Source organism: Euleptes europaea, chromosome 3 (genome assembly GCF_029931775.1).
Source record: "Euleptes europaea isolate rEulEur1 chromosome 3, rEulEur1.hap1, whole genome shotgun sequence".
NCBI lineage: Eukaryota > Metazoa > Chordata > Lepidosauria > Squamata > Sphaerodactylidae > Euleptes > Euleptes europaea.
The window spans coordinates 105,736,890-105,756,778 of NC_079314.1; the positions used below are offsets into that span (position 1 = coordinate 105,736,890).

At 41.5% G+C, this 19,889-nt stretch overlaps 1 protein-coding gene across 9 annotated transcripts in view; it reads left to right on the forward strand.

Moving 5' to 3' along the window:
- ERC1 (ELKS/RAB6-interacting/CAST family member 1) overlaps nt 1–19,889 on the forward strand; it is a 228,298-nt gene that overhangs the window by 165,043 nt on the left and 43,366 nt on the right. The gene's annotated exons all lie outside the window — the stretch shown is intronic.

Consider the following 19,889-nt stretch of genomic DNA (forward strand, 5'->3'; position numbering starts at 1 on the left):
TCCCGGGCCCTCCACACCCACCCTGACCCCAGCGCCACCCTAGGGGGGAGGGAGAAGAGCCCCTGAACCCCTTACTCACCGGGAGGACGAGGCCTGCTGATCAGCTGGAGGTGGCAGCAGGGAAGGCACGCAGGCCGGAGGCGGCAGCGGGGCACTGCCTGAGCGCAGGCAGGCCCTGTAGGCCTCAAAAAAGGCGCGGGGGGGGGGGGCGGCGGGGCCTGCCTGCACTCAGGCAGGCCCTGCAGGCCTCCCCCAGGCCACAGAGAAGGCGGGGGGGGCGGCGGGGCCTGCCTGCACTCAGGCAGGCCCTGCAGGCCTCTCCCAGGCCGCAGAGAAGGCGCGGGGGGGGCGGCGAGGGGGGGGCGGCGGGGCCTGCCTGCACTCAGGCAGGCCCTGCAGGCCTCTCCCAGGCCGCAGAGAAGGCGCGGGGGGGCGGCGGGGGGGGCGGAGGGGCCTGCCTGCACTCAGGCAGGCCCTGCAGGCCTCTCCCAGGCCGCAGAGAAGGCGTGCGGGATGGCTGCGGCAGCGGCGGTAAGTTCCCCCTCCCTCTATCCCTCCTCCCCTCTCCCTCTATCCCTCCTCCCCCCTCCCCCATCCCCTCGTCTACCGTATTGACCTGCGTATAAGCCGAGTTGGCTTTTTTCAGCCCTTTTTTTGGGCTGAAAAACTCGGCTTATACGCGAGTATATACGGTAGTTTCTGTAGAGGTTGTAATCATTTCATTGGGAAGGCGCTACGTTAAGATAAGACATTTGTGCAGCTGTGCCTGTACTGGCAGGCAACTGAGCTCACCTCCAGAAAAATCTGTCATTCGGTATCTTCAATTGGTTTGATTTTTCTTAAGGAAAATGTTAACTGTTCACCATAAACACACGGTCTTGCAAAAATAAAACGTTATTCACTTGTAGAAGGAAAAGCTTTTTAATACATCCTATTTCTACAAGTCATTGATATCTTCAGGAAAGAGGCTGCCTCGTTCCCAGTGTTTGGGATATCTTACACTTCTGAGCCAGATGGTCTTTTCCTTCTTTCTCCAGGTAATATAAACACTGGAGAACTGCTAGAAGGAAACTTTCTGTTCAGAGAACTGTAGAAGTCACTTGAACCACTCTAGATGAATTTCAGCTAAGTGGTGGTAGTGCCAGGTTTCTTTTTCTAAGTCATTTGTACGCCAGATTGTTAATAACAGCTGCCATCTTTGGGCAGCGATTTTGGGCCTGTAGCCATTGCCGCCACTGCCGTTTTCTTCACTAACTGCCGTTATGACTAAATTATTCTGTTGCCAAAGGCAGCAAATTGGAACCAAAGACCCTTTCTACCAAAGATTTCTTCTGAAGCATTGGTCCTCTGGTAGCAGTGGTTTTTCACTTAACGTTTAATATTGAAATAAATGTTTAAAGTTAGCTCAATTAAGTTATTTTTCCGATAGTTAAAAACCAACATTAAAGCTGGTCAGAAATCTAACGTTTACAATTTTCAGAATATTCAGCTTTACTGGAAGGATCGTAAATACTGTCACTTTGCACCAGTGGCCATACACCAACAAAGCCTTTAGATCCAAACTTTAATGTAAAATACATATTCTCATTTCATCACACTGATCAAATGTGATTTGGCATTTGACGTCCTTCTCAACATTATAAAGAAGGGAAAGATTTATAGCATTATGAGAATCTGTGATCCTGCAGGTCCCAGCTTGGTGGAGGAATAGAAACAAAGGCCTTATTGGTAGTTTTGCTGTCACAAGCTTCTTGGATTTTCATCCCTGGAGACTGTGGGGTTTGTAACTGCCACTAAAGAAGTGCTGTTTATAAACAGATGCCCCCAGAAGCCTCCCTTTATAAAGGCCTCTGAGTCCCTGTCAGGTGATCAACCTGTCCAGCCTAGCAAAAAAGAAAGTAGCTTTGTTGTTTCTTGAGAACAGCTAGTGTGGTCTCCATTGTGGAAGGAGGCAGGGAGGGGAAAAGGGGAAACAGAGGCACACAGAGACTCAGGTGGAATAAAACAGGCCACAGCCTGATTGATTACAACAGGAGCATTAGCGCGGCGATCCAGGCATTGTGGATCACCTGTGAACCAGTGGAATCCCTTCTCTCTCTGATTCGTCTTGGATCTCTTCTGGCTCAGATGCACTACAGGTCACTGGATGGAGACATCCCTGTAACCTGAGGTCATGCCAGGAATCTGGGACCAGCTTGCTGGACCTGAAGGCCCCAATAAAAGCCAGTGTAATGGCAGTCCAGAATAAAGCGGTCTCAAATTCGGACCAGCAGACCCAAGGGTGATGCTGAAGAAGCCTGACCAGAACATTCAGGGTGATGGGTCTTCAGGCATTGAGTGTAGTGGGGGAGATCCTCCTCCATCCCTCAATGGCCCGGCAAGCAGTGACTGTGTGGCAGGAGTCAGCAAAGCCATAGGCCTTACTATAGAAAGAAATTGCTGCCAAGTGGGTAGCTAAGGTCCTTGGAGCCAGGCCCTTCTCCCTCAAAGAGGCAAGATACTGGACAACCGTGGCTTCGGAGGTGTGCCAAAGCTGCTGCTGCTGATAGCTGTGGAGAAAACGAGGAAGGCCGTTGTTTACAACCAGTTCTTCATGGATTTGTGCAGTCCTCCATGTGCAAACTACAAAGTCTTCTACAACTAGTTAGGTAGGCATTCTTGGTCCCCTGTCCCTTATCTGGAATGTCATGATTTTATGTGCATGCTTCAGGGGGCATAACTGTTATTGACCCATTTAGTTCCCTTCTGACTACCATTACAGCAATAGCAGAAGGCCCCTCTGTTCAACTTTACTGTTAAAAAATATTCAATACTGTTTTCAAAATGCTACATAAGTATTACTTCTGTAGCATTTTGAAAACAGGATTGAATATTTTGAGTATATTGAGTATACCAAAAAGAATAAAAGAAAAAAACTAATAGAATAGAATATATGGGAGTACACTCCCATAAATGTTGGACATGTGGTAGGCTACTTATATATACAGTGTGAGTGTCCCATTATTCAGGAATTTGGAAGAAAACTCTAGGAGAAATTATATATTGACTTTTAATATGCCCCCAAACCTTTAAATATTTGTGTAGATCTTATTCAGGATTTGGTAGTAAAAAGAAAAAGAGGCATGGTTTGAGACGTTGGCTTTCTTACACCTGTAAAAATGTTGATAGCAAAAAAATGGACATCTGATTAAAGTTTGAATATTAAATGATGGATTACTAAAGTACGGACGATAGCTAAAGTATCTAGGTTAAGTGAAATATTAGATCTCAAAGATGAAATGCCAGTGTTTATGGTATGTTGGAAACTTTTTAAAAGGCAGTATTTATGATAACACTGGAAACCTTTTTGTGAAGTTCTGGCAGCAAAAGTTCATTTTAAATCTAAATATTATGCTTTGTATTGAACACCTGTGTGTTTTTGTTATCCTTCAACTTTTCATCTCTGTATTCTGAGATCTCTAGTGTTATATGTATGCTAATCGCATGGGCAAACATTAAAAAAAACTTTGCCTTCAGTCATGTTTCTGTGGTGCAGTAGTTAACTTTCAAGAAGTGTCCTGGCAGTGGTAGTAAGGTCTTGAATTTGGATGGCAGTCTGTGAACAATGTGTGTCTTGCCTTAGGAAGGTACTGACTTCGTTCCCAGTACAATTCTGAGATTTCTTTTAAAAGTCAGGAAACTACATTGCTCAAATGCAGTGCAGTGAAATTCAGTGAGCTATAGTGAAATACGTAGTTAAGTGAAAAGCCAAATGAGATTTTCTCAATAAACCTCCAGATTCATGATAACAGTGGGTTAGATCATTTTGACATTTCAGTGAAGAAGCATGAAAGTAAGTAGTGGCATAACCCACGTAATATCAAATTTTCAAGAAACAGTGCTATAACTGCTATCCCCAGTAATCAGGTAAAAAGCATTATGCCATGTTTTTGTTTTTGCTGCAACTGACTAACACAGTTACTGCTCTGGAATTAAGCTGATCAAAACTTCAGGTTTTCTTGTTTGAACCTCTGAAAAGGGGTTCTCTTTTCTACTGTCTGCTTCTTCAACCTGCAGAATCTTCCGTTGATGCTTACTGCATCTGTTCATCCTTCTTTTTGCATGTTTCACAAGAATAGGGCTATGCTTCTGTCTCAGTCTTTATATTATTCCCAAGATTCATACACATCTAAATGAAGAGCCCCAAGCCTAAACTCCCTCAGGAAAAGAAATGTTATCAGCTAGGTGTTCAAAGTGCTTTCAAAGCAGATCTGGGGCTGGGGCTCAGTGTTAGAGCATCTGCTTGACATGCAGACAGTCCCAGGTTCAATTCCTGGCACCTCCAGTTAAATGAGTCTGGTAGACCTGAGACCCTGAAGAGCTGCTGCCAGTCAGAGTAGACAATACTGACCCTGGTCTAATTCAGTATAAGGCAGTTTCTTGCGATCTCCGCTAAGCCAGTATGTGTTTTGTCAGATGGAATAAATGCTTTGCTCATGCCTCAAATAAATCAACTATGATATTACTTGCACTGGTGTGGGATGTCTTTGCTAAAAGATATCTGATTGTAAATGGAAGTGACTAATATCTTCCAATAAACCTGATAACCAAAAGCACAAATTCAGTGTTCAGAGCTGGTATATCTTTAGCTAATTAGTGCTGGAGGCTAGCTATCATCACCCTGCCCTTCTTGTGAACTGCTTTGAATATGCAGCTGAGCGCGTCTGAAAGACAAAATGCTAGGCTAGATGGACCATTGCCCTGATCCCCTACGCTGTGACTTTTTTCCTGATAAGCTTTGATTTATGAATCCCTTTATGGTCCCAGTAACAAACATTAACTCTCTGTAAAGTGCATTTTGTTTTGATTATGGAAGGTATGCTTCCACTTGTTACTTCAAACGTCATTCTCTCAAGACCCAGTAATCAAAACACTGGTGCCAGTGTAACGTTGCACGGAGGTTAGAGGGGAGGGAAAGTGTCTGCAGGATTCACTCAATCAGGTCAGATTGTTCAAAGTACTCGTCACATTATCAATTATCGTTGTGAGAAAGAAATTACTCAATAAAGTGATTAATCTCAGTTTTTAGGGTGTCACACATCAAAATTGTTTTAAATACTTCATTGAGTAAGCTACATTGATCAACCCGGGAGGAATACATATTTAGCAGGATTCTGTGATGATTCTCTTCATCCAGGATCTCAATTTTAATTCCTCACACAGTATTATTTTCCCACCCACTCAAATAGCGAATTGGTTACAGTTAAAGAGAGGGAACGAGTTTTGCCAAAAACATTCTGTTTCTTTAATTTTGGTGTATATGTGTGTGCTTAAACTTGGATGAGGAGAGGCTTTTCAGAAAGAGGATATGGTATTAGTGTTGTTTTAATTTAAAGTTCCTGGGCTGGTTGCTACAGGAATGAGCGACTACAGAGATGAATTTGTAACAAAGCACTTAGCGTTAACCAGGCCATTCCAGTAAATTGAGCTGCCTGTTCCAGATTGGTTGTCAGTGTTCATGCTGTATTTCCTGTATCATTGCAAGGATGAGCTGCGAGTGTCACCATATATTGTGGCCCCAGTTTAACTGCCCTCAAGATATTTAGCCTTCTCAATTGGTTGATGGCGAAATAGTGGTTGAGAGGCCCCTTTGTGGAGGTGGGGGGAGGCAAGACTGCTTCAGCAAAACAGTACTGACGGCTGTCTAACAAAGTCCAGATGTGCTAGTGAGTGTAAGCAAGTACACTTGGATTATAAGGCATAGTTCTGCTATACATGTGGAGAGGCACCCATTCTGGAATTAGTGTAAATTCAGATAACTTGTTTGAATGCAATTTATCTACCAGAAAGGTCATGCAACATATTTCTCAAATTCTAATAAGTAATTATCAGAGTATATTATCCTGTTCTGCAGTTTAGGGTTATCCGTGGAAGCTACAGTGGAATTGACTGTCTTGTCATGTCTTTTTGTTTTAGGTGTCAAAGGTTCCTCATCATAAGCTTTTTAGGTGACTCTTAGCTCTACCTGTATGTTTGTCAACATTCAAAGAATCATTTTGTTAAAAGACTGCCATATTACCAGTGTAAAAGAGCCCTCCTGAATAGTTCAGACTTGCATAGTTTGTGGAAAGCCAGGAGAGTGCTTCCTGGCCACCAGACAGAAGGCAAGTCCCATTAACCACATAGTCTGACAGCAGGGGTTCTCAGGTCACAATTCAAAAGTCACAGTCCAGAATCCAATAACACAACCAAAGGGAAAGTCAAAAGGCAGTCTATGGTCTCACTCCAGGGTCATGTTACTATTCCAAAAGGCAATCAACAGCAAGGCAATGTAACAAGAATGGCTACAAAACAGGTTCAGCATCTGGTAGTCAGCAAGACTGCAGACAAGTTGATCCCACATTGGCTCTCTGCGGCCTTATATAGGGAGTTACCCTCCAGGCGCCTCTGATTCCCATGTTATGCTTTCCCCCCTAAGCTGAGTCATCTGCTCTGCTCATGAGGAGCACTGGATCCCAGACCCTGTGGTGACTTATCAGTCTCCTCTACCACTTCCTTAGCAGAGGGAAGGCCATGGTCTGCCAGGCGCACAATCCTTTGCCTCTTCTGTTCCTGCGGTGTTTTGGCAGGTTTGGTCACAGCTGGGTCCATGCTGGCTCAGGGGGCAATATCAGTGCTGGCTTAGGGACCCTTTGAGGAGGCCCTGAAACCCCAGCCTCACAGGAAGGGTCTGCCAAGGTGGGGCTTAGGAGTGTTGTCCTCCTCTTCCTCCAATGAGGACTCATCCTCCCATACTACACCAGGAAAGTCTGTGACAGAGTATGAGCCTTCATGACATCATCAGGCAGGCTATTCCATAAAGTGGAGGCCACAGCAGAGAATGCACATGTGTGGGCAGTTGTTGATTTTGCCCATTTGTACAGAGGTGCTTGCACAAGACCCTGTTCAGATGACTAAAGCTATCATGGGAGATCTGCTGCAGTTGTCTTGATTGTGGACTTCCTAGAGGCACCTGGTTGGCCACTGTGTGAACAGACTGCTGGACTTGATGGACCTTGGTCTGATCCAGCATGGCCTTTCTTATGTTCTTATCTTCTTGTAGAACCAGTAGGAAATTTAGGCAAAAGAAAAGCTAAGTATAACATGAATATTCAATCCAAATGTTTAGTCTGTTGTTGCCTTGTATGGGTATGGCTTTAAAAATCCTTGCTTTGGCACACATTTAAAAGTTTTCTTCCATAATTAAGTGAATGTCATTCACCAAGGGTTGGGGCTGTGAGTGCTTCTACCCATCACTCATTCTTGTGGCTAAGGAAATAAGGTCATCATCAGCACACAGTTCTCACTGGCAGACCTCCAGCAAATGAAATATGCAGGGTATTTTGTGTGTATTTTTATCATATTCCATTTGGCAGAGTGGCAAATTAATTCCATAATAAATATCTATGGTGGTTTGCCCGTTCCAAAAGATTGTGCGAGATGATTTAAGGAAGTACAGAAAGTAGGGCAGAAATGGGATTAGAAATAAATGGAATAGGCAGGGTAAATTCTGATTCTTAAACAATTAATAGCAGCTACATTTATTCCCTTCCTTATACTCTCCCACCATCCAGCTTATTAATGTAGGGAGGACTTCTCTCCCTGTGTTCTCCACATCAGCTGTTTTGTTTTGCTACCATTAGCCTTGGGGGAGGGGTGTACTCTCTAAGGTGAAAGTTATCAAAGGGTGAGATAAGTCTACATAGTGCAGTGAATGCTATGCCTGTCGTCTGATAGGTTGGTGTAAAAGTGTTTCTTCAAGTGTTGTGAAGTTGCTTTAATGGCTCTTTTTGTATTTTTAATTGTATGATTTAGATGTTCTGCCTCATGTATTTGATATAATATGGAGATGTGGTCTGGGGCTTCAGTGCTAAAATAAAGAGGGTGGACACTTGAGACAGGAGTTCACTTAGTGGTGATGCTTCAGTTATAGTAAAAATGTCTTCCCTTCAGTTTGCTTGGCACCTTCGTCTTTTGAGCTTTAGGCACTAGGTGAAAATATTTCCCCCTGGGTCTTTTGTTGACTTGACTGTGATTGGGCATTGTCTGTATGTTTTTTTCACCTTGCCTTGTCTCTGAGTGGTTCAACTATTTTATATTCTCGCCTTACTCTGCTTATTACTATATTACGGTACCTCATCTTCTCCATTCCTCCTTGGATTTATGCATTGATGTTTTATTCATAATTATACAGTGTTAATCATTTATTTTGGAAGCACGCTAACAGCTTACCAAGTATACATAATTTCGGTAAGTTAATTCTGGGAATCCATAGATCTTGCGTGCATAACCTTGGCACAACTTTCAGTGAATTCAAGTGAACCTAAAATTATTTACCATTCTCTGTCTGAGTATATTATCATCAATGGAGAAAAGGGTCCAGAATGGACCACTTAGAGCAGCTGAAAGTCAGTTAAAGGGAAAAAAAGTGAAAGAAAAGAAATCACTCTGCTCACGCACCTGAGAACTTATTGAATATCAGAAGAGAAGGTTTTGGGGGTTCAGGCAGGATTTCTGAATTGTTACTCCTTCCCAAGATTCCTCGTTAGGTCCCTGCTCTTACTATGGAGCTGTGAACCATGAAGTCCTTGGGGTCAAGGTTGTATTATGTATCTTTAATGCAACCCAATATTTCTCAGTGTCTGTCCGTTATCTGCTGCTTGGGGATATCGGGACTCAATTACTCTATAGGATCATTGAGAAAATGTACATGGAACATTTAAAAGACTTCAAAATGCTGCATAATATTATGGTTATGACAGTTTTCATCCTCTTAATTTCACTGTGTGTTCTTCTAACCATGATGAAGTGAATGAGAACAAGCAAGCTGAAATTGAATCCAGACAGAGGTGACTGTGGGGAAAGCTGATATTGTAGGTTGATCTCCCTGTTGGATGAGGTGAAATTATATTTGCTTAACAAATCAAGTGAAAAAATTAGGGCTGGTCCTGGACCCATTATTTTTTCATGTGCCACATGGCACAGTTGTGTACATCCTGCCTTTCACCCCAGTGGGGACCCCAAAGCAGCTTACATCATTCTCCTCTCCTCTGTTTTATCCTCACAACAACCCTGTGAGGTAGGTTAGGCTGAGTGTGTGTGACTGGCACAAGGTCACCCAGCAAGCTTTCATGACACAAGTCGGGATTCGAACCTGAATTTCCCAGATCTAGTCTGGCACTTTAACCGCTGCACCACGCTGGCTCTCTGGCTATGCTATCTGTGGATTGGGAAAAGCTAGCTATATTTTGGTCATGTTTTAATTGTTATGATTTTAATATGACTGTATTTTAAGGAACTAGTTGGTTGCCTCAAATAGGTGGAAAGGCAAAATATACATGTTATATTAAGCACATTAGAGTCTTTTCCTCCTCACCTCAATCTTTTACAAAACCTTGCTCCTTTACCTTTCATTACAGTAACAGGGTACTAAACTTCTGTAACTGTTGTTAAGTCGTGGGTTGGGGGGGGGGAAATTACACGAGCATTATTTAAACTTTGTATAGAAGCTATAAATGTCCAGAGGGACTTTACAAATCTGTGTTGTCCTTTTTCATATCCCAGGAGGAAGCAGGTTAGGTTTCAATGAGTTGTGCTGGACTGTCATTAGAAGAATCCATTGCCTGGGAGACATGGGGAAAGCTGGATTCAGCTCAGCTCTTTTCTACCATCTGTTCTGTCTTCTCATTATTTCCAGATGCCTAAACTTCTGCTTCAGAATCCTGATATAATTTTCCCCCTTCCTCTTACAATAATCAAACCTGATTTGTCCTTCCCATTGTAGGTCTTTTGTTTTTTATGATACTGTGGGGAGTTTATAAATGTATAGCTTTCCTGATCCTTCTCAAAACCTTCATTTGCCAGTAAATCAGCCAAGCCTTCCAGCTTCTTTATGTTACCTTCTTCATCCCAAATCTTCCTGTGCTTTTGTACGTGATTTCCAGTGATACATCAGCAGATGTTGACGTTAGAATGATTCCATCATTAGGGATGAGAGCAATAAACAAGACTGAATAAGGAGTTCAGGTTTCTTGCTGAGAGAAGCTCCTCCACACACTCTGTACAGTAGAGAATTCTTCTAAAATTATTCTAAGGGTGCTTTTTCTTTGCTCAGTGGCTAACTGATGTAGTGAGTTTTGTGTAGTATCATTATATTTTAAACGCCAGTTTCTTGGGTATTACTACTGGCATGCTCTAAGATCAGACCAAGACAAATGTACGGATGGTAGCACTCCACAGACCTAGACTGGTACATTTCTCTATAGCTGTCAGTTCTATGGGACACAATACAGTGCAATCCGTGATACAGTTTGCACAGGGAAGCAAAACCTGTAGTTCCCTCAGGCACTTGTGGCAGGGGCTCCAGTGTATAATGCATTTTTATTATATGTATATTGCCTTTGAGAGCCAGCGTGGTGTAGTGGTTAAGAGTGGCGGACTCTAATCTGGAGAACCGGGTTTGATTCCCCACTCCCACACATGAAGCCTGCTGGGTGACCTTGGGCCAGTCACAGTTCTGTCAGAACACTCTCATCCTATGTGGAGGCAGGCAATGGCAAACCACCTCCGAACATCTCTTGCCATGAAAACCCTACGGCATGGCTGTAAGTCAGCTGTGACTTGACGGCACTTTCCACCACCTCGCTGCCTTTCTCTCTATTGAAAAGCATTTTACAAAAATGGTAAAAACTGGATTACAGTAATTAAAATACTAATTGAAGCAGGTATGAAATGCCCCCCAAAAAACACAAAGTAAAACTAGTACTACAGTGGCATTGAGGTCAATATACAGAGAAAAGAAAGGGCGGGGGGGAGTGGTCTACCAGAGGTTTGCGCACAAGAGAGCTAGTATCTAGTGGGCATATCTCAAGATGGAGTTTCACAAATAGTACAGTCACAAAGGAAGCCCTCTCTCTGCCAGCCCTTCTCCTGGTAAAAATGTCCATTGATCATCTCAGTGGCCAGGCAGATTTGAATGGGTGAGAGAAGGTGTTATTTCAGGGGGCCCAATCCCAGACCATTTGGGGGCGTTAAAGATCTCTGGTTTCCAGTTTATTTTCAGGCACAACTCTAAACAGTTAGTGTTTGAGTACAGATTAAATAAATTCAGCTTTACAGCTGTCATTTGGACTGGCTGAGGTTTCCCAAGGCAGTCTCATGTGCAACACATTACAGTAATCTAGTTGAAAGCTGTGGCAAGATAATCCTAATGATACATATTTTCACGGAGGGTCCTAAGTATGTGCAATTCCCAACATTCTTTCTCTTTGTCGTATACTAGTACTGTTGGAAATTGGGGAAGTCAGGAAATTGGGGAAGAGGTAAGCAATGTGCTTGAGACATATTGCATCCTCCATCACCACCATCACCTTTCCTGAGGTTAGCTTTTGAGTTAGGGTTGAGAATGGAACGGATGGACAGGGCACTTCCACTGCCTTTTTCCAAAGACACCCTCCCCCAAAGTTTGTGAAATTACATGAGCAGTTACATAATAAAGAATAAATAACAGAAAGGCATAAGACTTAACTACCGTAGCTCATCTAAATTACTTTTGGGATAATGTAAAATGGAAGAGCTACTTCTCTTTTTTTGTGCGTGTCCAAATGTGTGACGGTTGGTGGTTATCTGAACTGTCATGCAGATTTGACATAAGAAAGCAGCCTTCGCGATCCCCCCAAAAGTGTTGTATAGTAACCTTTTTATCATATATCACTGACAGGGATGACTGACAGGAATTCTCTGTGCCTCTGTATACTAATTGTGGTGACCATGAGAATGGACAGGAAGTATGTCTGCCAGTGGACCAGACATGTGGATAGTGTCGAAGGATAGGTATTTTTCTCTGGTTCTCCCCGAGGAATTGTGTGGAAAGATAGGAATTTTCTTCCTGCTTATAACTTATTTGTGAGAGAGGCTGGCTGTTTGTTCCTGCTGTTGATGCCAGGTTAGCAGTATTATGAAAACGCCTGACACTAATTTGAGAGTGCATCCAAACATTCAGAGTTTGACAGTGATGGAGCCACTGTGGAATCATGCACACTGCACATTTATTTGTACAGTTTTATCACCAGCATCAAGCTCAGGGGGAAAAACTGGTTGTGGAACTCAAGCAGGATGCTGCTACAGTCATCTTGTTTGTGGGCTTCCTAGAAGCACCTGGTTGGCCACTGTGTGAACAGACTGCTGGACTTGATGCAGTCTGATGCAGCATGGCTTTTCTTATGTTCTTGTGATATTTGGAGAAGAAGCTAGCTGTGCATTATACTGATTAGCTGGGGGGTGGAACTTTTGATGTCACAACCTCGTTTTTTCTAGAGTAGTCCTTCAACTTGTTAAAGGATTAGTGTACTTGTTTTTTAAAAATGCATACGGGCACCCAATAGGAATTAAACATGAAACAGTGCTTTTAAAATAGGGGACCATCTATCTAAAGCATGTCCAAGATCCATGGTCCAGTGCTCTATTTTGTATTATGTATGTTTGTCATAAGTATTGCAAAGGTAATGGGGAAGCCCTTGCATAGTCATATGTTTCTGTATATGCCTCAGTGTAGGACATTCTATCCAGCAACTAAACTTAACTGTGCTTCTCCAGCAGTTATTGTAAAAATGCTTGGCTATGCTTAAGCGTGGAAGTAGGACAAGGCGGTACTTTTTGTTGAGCCAACTTTGATTATTAATCTACCAGAGCTTAATAGCAGGCACACATAGTTTTGTTTCTTTAAATAATGTTGCTATCAGCAGTGTTTACATGATGCAGACAGAGGCATATTCATGTATACGCACAAGATCTCTTCCTGCGCTCTTGCAGACAGCCTGTGTTAAGCTGACATTGAGCAGTCCCCATCACTTTAGAATCCAGGAATTTGTATCTATTGGTAAGGGGTTGTTTTTTTCCTTTGTAGGAACAGTTCCTGGAATTGGAGTGGAGGGGAGTGTTTCTTTTCTGTTTAAGTAGGACTCTTTGAAGCTGCCTGCAAAGTGCTAGGTTGTATAGAAGTACAATTGTTGGTTTTTTTAAAAAATTGAATGTTCATCAGCATTGTGAACTGCCATTTCAGTTAATTCCCAAACCACTAAAAGTATTCCTTGCTGATTAAAAGGAAAAGCTTCATTAACTTACATGAGGATTGCTGTACAAAGGTTTGTTACTATTGTTTTGCAAGCAGTTCCTTGGTATTACAGTGTTCTTTTATTCGACTTTTAATACTTTGCTTGCCAGTCAGAACTAGGCATTGTCTTTCTTTGTTAGAGGAGTGATGATATAAGACTGTTGTGTTTCCTGCAACTGGGATAGCTTTTTATATTATCCCTAAACAACTGTTGTTTTATCCAGTGGTGTTAGTTATCATTTTAAAAAGAAACGTCTCCCCTCCACTTTAAAGTTGCAGATATAGCCAGTATCCAACCACACATTTGGAAGTCACGAGGGCTTTTAACCTGTTGGAAGAGAATGGTACTGAGCCCCTGGAATTTAGTTCCTAAGAGTCCTGCAGAAGGGGCAAAATGAGGGTCTGCCATGAGAGAGGAATCAGCCAAAATCGCCACCACCACCTTCCAAAAAGAGGTGTCGTTAAGGCTTCGAAATGTGTGTTTTGATTCAGGCATGTAACTATGTAAATTTAACTTTCAGAGGAGCAAAACTTGAAATGTCCCTCTTGGTAATTGCTACAACTGTAGATTGGTCAGTACAATTCCTGTAGGTGAAGGATAAGCCTTTCCCTAAACTGAGCTGGTGCAACATGACCTGCCAAGCCAAGCATAGCCCATCAACCATGTATTGTGTTCCTGTTAGGTGTCCATGGTCTCCCCCACCTTTTTTTTTTTTACACATCTGCAGGAAACCGCAAACGTAAAAAGCTTATCAAGCCTTTCGGCCACCATGTTTAGATGATGGGTTGTGTTTGGTTTGGTGAATCCTAAGTCGTGCAGGCCTGCTGGTTTGCTATCCAGTAGGTGTGACTGTGCTGAAATTGAAACATTTGAGTCACAAATTTTCCCATTAGCACAGATTATATCCCTCAAGTGATTATTAAATTATAACAGTAAATGTTGTCCTTCTCCAACATTTTTATTTATATTGGATATTAACATAGTGTAGCAATACCAATGGCTAGTAAAGATTTTCCATATTTTTATATATTCAGCCTATCACTGAAGTATGTGTGACAGCTGAACTACATCTTGTAACTTCTACCTGAGATTTGAGCTGTACTTCTCAGCTTTCCTTCAGTTGGCAAAATAACCCTTGCTTTGGCTCCAAATTGACTATTTTCATTACAGCAATTTACTTATTGCTGGAAAATCCAGATGAGGAAATTGAAATTATAGACAACTTTACTGACACATCATTAATTTTAGTGCTGTTTAGATCCTCTTGCCATGTGTCTTATTGAATCCCTTACTTCAGCAGTTTCTGACACTTCCCTAAAAAGACCAGAAAAGGTACTTGGGTCATAAAAACGTCAAAAACTTGATATTGTGTGTCTGTGTATAAAAAAGTAGAAAAATCAATGAAGATAGACTCTGCTTAAAAGCTATAAGATCTGCTGCTATCCTCAAATTACATCCAATGTGGTGTCACTATGGTCATAACACATGTTGTGGTCCCAGTAACTGAAAGTCTAAAACATAAGCTATAATGTTAGGCCTGTGTTTCGAAAAAAAGGGGAACATGCACATGTTTGCTAATATTTTTAATACCTTCAGTAGTTGGTCTAAAGTAGACTTTGAAAATCTGGGTCCTCATTTACCCCAGTAGGCCAATCCTGATCAGTTAGGCACAATACACAGAAAAGTATAGGAAATAACATTATCAAATATTAACATAAGAATATTGTCGAAGGCTTTCACGGTCAGAGTTCATTGGTTCTTGTACGTTATCCGGGCTGTGTAACCGTGGTCTTAGAATTTTCTTTCCTGACGTTTCGCCAGCAACTGTGGCAGGCATCTTCAGAGTAGTAACACTGAACATCTTCAGAGTAGAGAGACACTGTCCTTCAGTGTTACTACTCTGAAGATGCCTGCCACAGTTGCTGGCGAAACGTCAGGAAAGAAAATTCCAAGACCACGGTTACACAGCCCGGATAACGTACAAGAACCAATTAACATAAGAATAAATAAATAAAAACAAATAATGCAAGAATAGTGAGGAAATGACCAAACTGCTTATGCATGTCAGATAAAGCAACTAGGAATCATAGATGAATTAAATCACCAAGCAAATAAAAGAGAGACAGAAAAAGTATAAAGACAGGTACATGGGCAATAAAAAGAAATCATATAGACAAATAGCAAATAGTTTTATAACAATATTGTAGACAAATCCTAACCTCCTCATTACATCCTGCTCATGAAACTACCAGTCAACAAATTCAGTGGCTTTTGGATTCAGGAGTCGAGATGAGATGGAGAAGGGACAAAAGCATAGTTAAAGCGGGATAAGAATAGCAGAGGGGCTGTTGTTAAAGAAGAGGGATGGGGAAGACTGGGTGCAAGGTGGAAGGAAGTATGAGGAAGAAAGTCAGACCACATTCTCCCACTCTGGTCTTGTATACCCTTTTTCATTGATCAGAGAGACCTAACCCAAACTGATTCTTACTAAGTGGTAAATTTGTTTGCTTATCCAATTATTAAAATGTATTATCCAATTATTTTCTTTTGATGGTCAGCATGACTGGTATCTTCCAAGAAACCCTCTTACTTGCGGGTCACATTTCCATCAAAGGAACCTTCGTAATTTGTCACCGAGCACCAGCGCACACAAGGTCATTCAGTTCAATATAAAACCCATTTGCCTTTTTGCACTGTTCTTCAGTTTTATTGTATCGTTAATTATACAGCAAAGATATGCTGTGCCTGTCTTCTCATTAGTCAAACTGCTGAGTTATAACATTTAATAGCCTCCACCACATTTCAGAAGTCTTGAGGTCACCTGGTTAGCCTTCTTCCACTTAAGCAAGATTCTTCTTGTCTGTTGTGGTTCTACCTGTAACACGAAATACCCAAGATTCCTCAGGATAATGAGGCTGGACTTGTTTGGAATTCAGGAACCAGGTTTGGGTACCAAGTTTCTGTGTACTGCAGTGGTTCTCAGCCTCTGAATACTGGATCAGTAACCTGAAAGAACTGCCTATCACATTTTGGTAATGTTAAAATCATTCAGGTATTCTCCTACATTTGAAGATTTCAAAACAAATTGGTTTAAAGATCATCATGATTTTGTGTACTTCTCACTCTGATCTCTGGATCCAATAAAGCTTTGGCCATCGAAATGTGGAAATATTTCAAGACAGGCAAGATTGGCCAAATATTGGACATGAAGGTTACTTATGGTTGAATCCAAACTGAATGAAAACTATCCAAACCAGTGACTTGGATCCATCACTAAATGTACCATACTCTATAAGGTATATGAGACATAATTGCGCTGTTCCCGTGCCATATTTAGTGGAGGATCTTGGATACATTTCTAAACTACTAGTATCAGAATTGCTGTGATGATCTTAGCTTTATAGCAGAATAGTACCGTGCAGTAGTAGTGCTATTAGTATGAAAACAGCAGCAATCTAAAAAGTCATACACTCAAGGAGAGGCCATGCATCAAAGGTCGGACATCTCCTTTGTATGCAGAAGGTCCCAGGTCCAATCCCTAGCATCTCCTGCTAGAAGAGGTAGTAGGTGATGTGAAAGACCCTGGAGAGATTCTTCCAGTCAGAACTCAGAACAGCCAATACTGACCTTGTTAGACGAATGGTCTGACTTTGGTATAAGGCAATTTCATATGTCATTCATCCCCATTGTAATTAGTCTTGAAGACAAACTGTAAACTTGATGTCCTGTCCTCCTTCCCCCAGGTTAATAGAGGCATAGGTGTCAGGGAGGCAGCAGTTTTGTTCCCCTTAAGCCTTTTATGACTTGATAATGTTGGGTAGAGAAGGAACATGGACCAAAATCCTAGTGTTGATATGCATTTTTTCTGTCACAAGCATCTCCCACAGGGGCAGATTTACCAGCTGGGGTAAGAAACGTGCAGTGCATGGATTCTTTGGAATATATTATGAAATACCATGACCACGGTTACACATCCCGGATAACCTGTGTGTGTAAAGTGCCGTCAAGTCGCAGCCGACTTATGGCGACCCCTTTTTGGGGGTTTTCATGGCAAGGGACTAACAGAGGTGGTTTGCCAGTGCCTTCCTCTGCATCAACCCTGGACTTCCTTGGTGGTCTCCCATCCAAATACTAACCAGGGCTGACCCTGCTTAGCTTCTGAGATCTGACGAGATCAGGCTAGCCTGGGCCATCCAGGTCAAGGTCCCGGATAACCTACAAGAACCAATATTATGAAAGTGTTTCCCTATCCCATGCTTTGCTGGAATCCTTGCCATATACTTCACATACAGTCATATTTCAAACTGGTAGTGAACATTAATATTACATATGTAAATCTTCCCATTTACTTTCACCCAGCTCCATGAAATGCTCCAAATTGCTTGAATGAAAAGAATTAAAGGCCCTAGCTTTTATCCTGCTTTGCCTTAGCATTCAACATCAGATGTGTGTGCAGAATTGTATTTGTACTGTAAACTGGTTATATGGGCATATATTTAAAGAAGCCGTAGCCTAGTACTGACCCCTGCCCATTTTTTTAAATATAGCTTACTGCAGCGCCCATGATTTGATTGAAAGTGCTGCTTCTTCACCCTGCCCCCACCCCAATTTGAAATGTTCACCATGGTAAATTATGAATGTCTCTTCTCGCTAAATGTGGCTAAATGTATATCTTTCCTAAATTAAGCCAAATGCTTTATTCTATAATTAACACAATAGAATCACTAAGAAGTAGAAGTAACATCCATAATCATGCAGTTGTTAATCGGGTAAATTGTATCCTCCCATTTTCACATGGCTCCTGTTTTTATGCACCATGGTAGTTTTTGTTTTCTGTTTTAATATGGCTATTGGACAGTACCTATATATTAGACTGAGCATTAGTTACTAAAATGTGAACGCTGCTCAAGGTGATTGCTATGAGGATTGCTTTGGAGTCTAGTTGTGTATACAGCAAATATGTTGACTGAAGGGAACTCCATACATTTAATTAGTGGAGGTTTCCAGTAAAGTAGTTCTCACATTCCTTTATAGTGTTCTGAAATCATCGTAGGGTTTTATAAACACTGATAACCAGACTAATTTCCCACATTACCACCCCAGTCATTTATTTTGCAAAAGCATGAAATAGCACATTCCCAGTTTTAAAGTACGGTCATCACATTTGGACTTCTTCTCAGCTGCATCAGGTTTTTTTTGTAAAGAACTTCTCATTGCTAACCCTTTTAGATATATGAAGTGTGTGATCTTGGGCATTGTACTACCACATCTAAGAGTTCTGGTCAAAAGGTAGGTCAGGTGTTTTTCCTTTATTTACAGGGCCTGTAAACAAGGGGTGAGAATGCTTACCACAGTACTGTATCTTTATTTCACGTTGGGAAGCCTGTGATGCAACAAGCTGTAATTCAAGATCAAAAGAACACATAACTACTTAAGATAAGTATGTTAGACTCCAGGAGCCTTCATAATAGACATAAGAGTTATAATATCCACCACCTGAAACTGATCCACCAGTTATTATTCTTGCCTTTCTTCAACACATTTATTCTTTAATACTGAGTTCTCTTTTTTTATATAGGCAGATCTAGATGCTCACCTTAAAACTGGGTAGTAATTACCCTTTACATTGAACCCTTATACAACAACTGTAGTTGGAAATTGATAGTGGACCCCAGGGACACTCCACACATAACAGTTTTTCCACATAGGAAAAAAATATCGGCACCATCCTTTATGAAGAACTGATTATCTTGCTGATCTTGTTTTTTTTTCTTTTCAAAAAGGCTTTTTAACATTAACTTTTGATTGTATTGAAATGACTTTCTTGGGTGTGTGGTTGGGCACAGCAGATGAACAAGATGATCGCCAAGTTGTGGGACACAGCAAAGCATTTTCCAGACATAGGCAAACGTTATTGCAAGAGCCTTAATAGATTTCAGTGCGGTACTTCAGAAGGGAAAAAATTGAGACCTAATTTGGACAGATTATGTGATAAAGGATGGACTGTACAAGGTGTTGATGATGTCAGAAAAATCACACAAGAATTGGCTGCTGTGAGCCTGCTCCAAATGTCTGTGTTCTCATGGCAGATTCATGCATATGACTAATTTACCACACCTACCTTCAGCCTGTGCAGGGGGAATATAAGCCTAAATGAATTGATTTAAACTCCCAAGGTGATCATTTGAATTGGCCCTAAATCACACTATTTCACAAGAATCCAGAGAAACTATATGGGGACATTACCCAAAGTGCAACTGTCTTATCTTCATCTTTGCAGAAGTTAACAGTGTGTTTTATATAGCATTATTGGACCCTCTCTTTATAATGTTTACTCAAGTTGATCCAGGAATCATTTCCATAACAATTACTTTTTGTGTTTTCCTTCTACCAAAATTAATTGCTCAGGGTATATTTACAACGAAATAACGTTCTGACTAGGATTTTGAAAACAGTGGGAGCTAGTGATGACTGGAACATTTGAAAATGAGCCCCTATGTATTTTCCTCCTGGGATTAAAGAGTTACTTTGTCTTGGAGGATTCTTTAAGCGTGTTTGTGTATTCAGTGAAATACTCAATGCTGACTAAAAAATGAAGTGAGAGCAACCTGGAGAACATTATTATTTAATTTGCCAAATGGCTGAGTTGCCATAACTATTTTTCACAAGTACATGCCTCACGTTGGGACTTTGCGAACTGTATACTCAAACGTTAATAGAGCTTGTTTAGGGTGATTAGCCAAGCCAGAAACTGCAGTG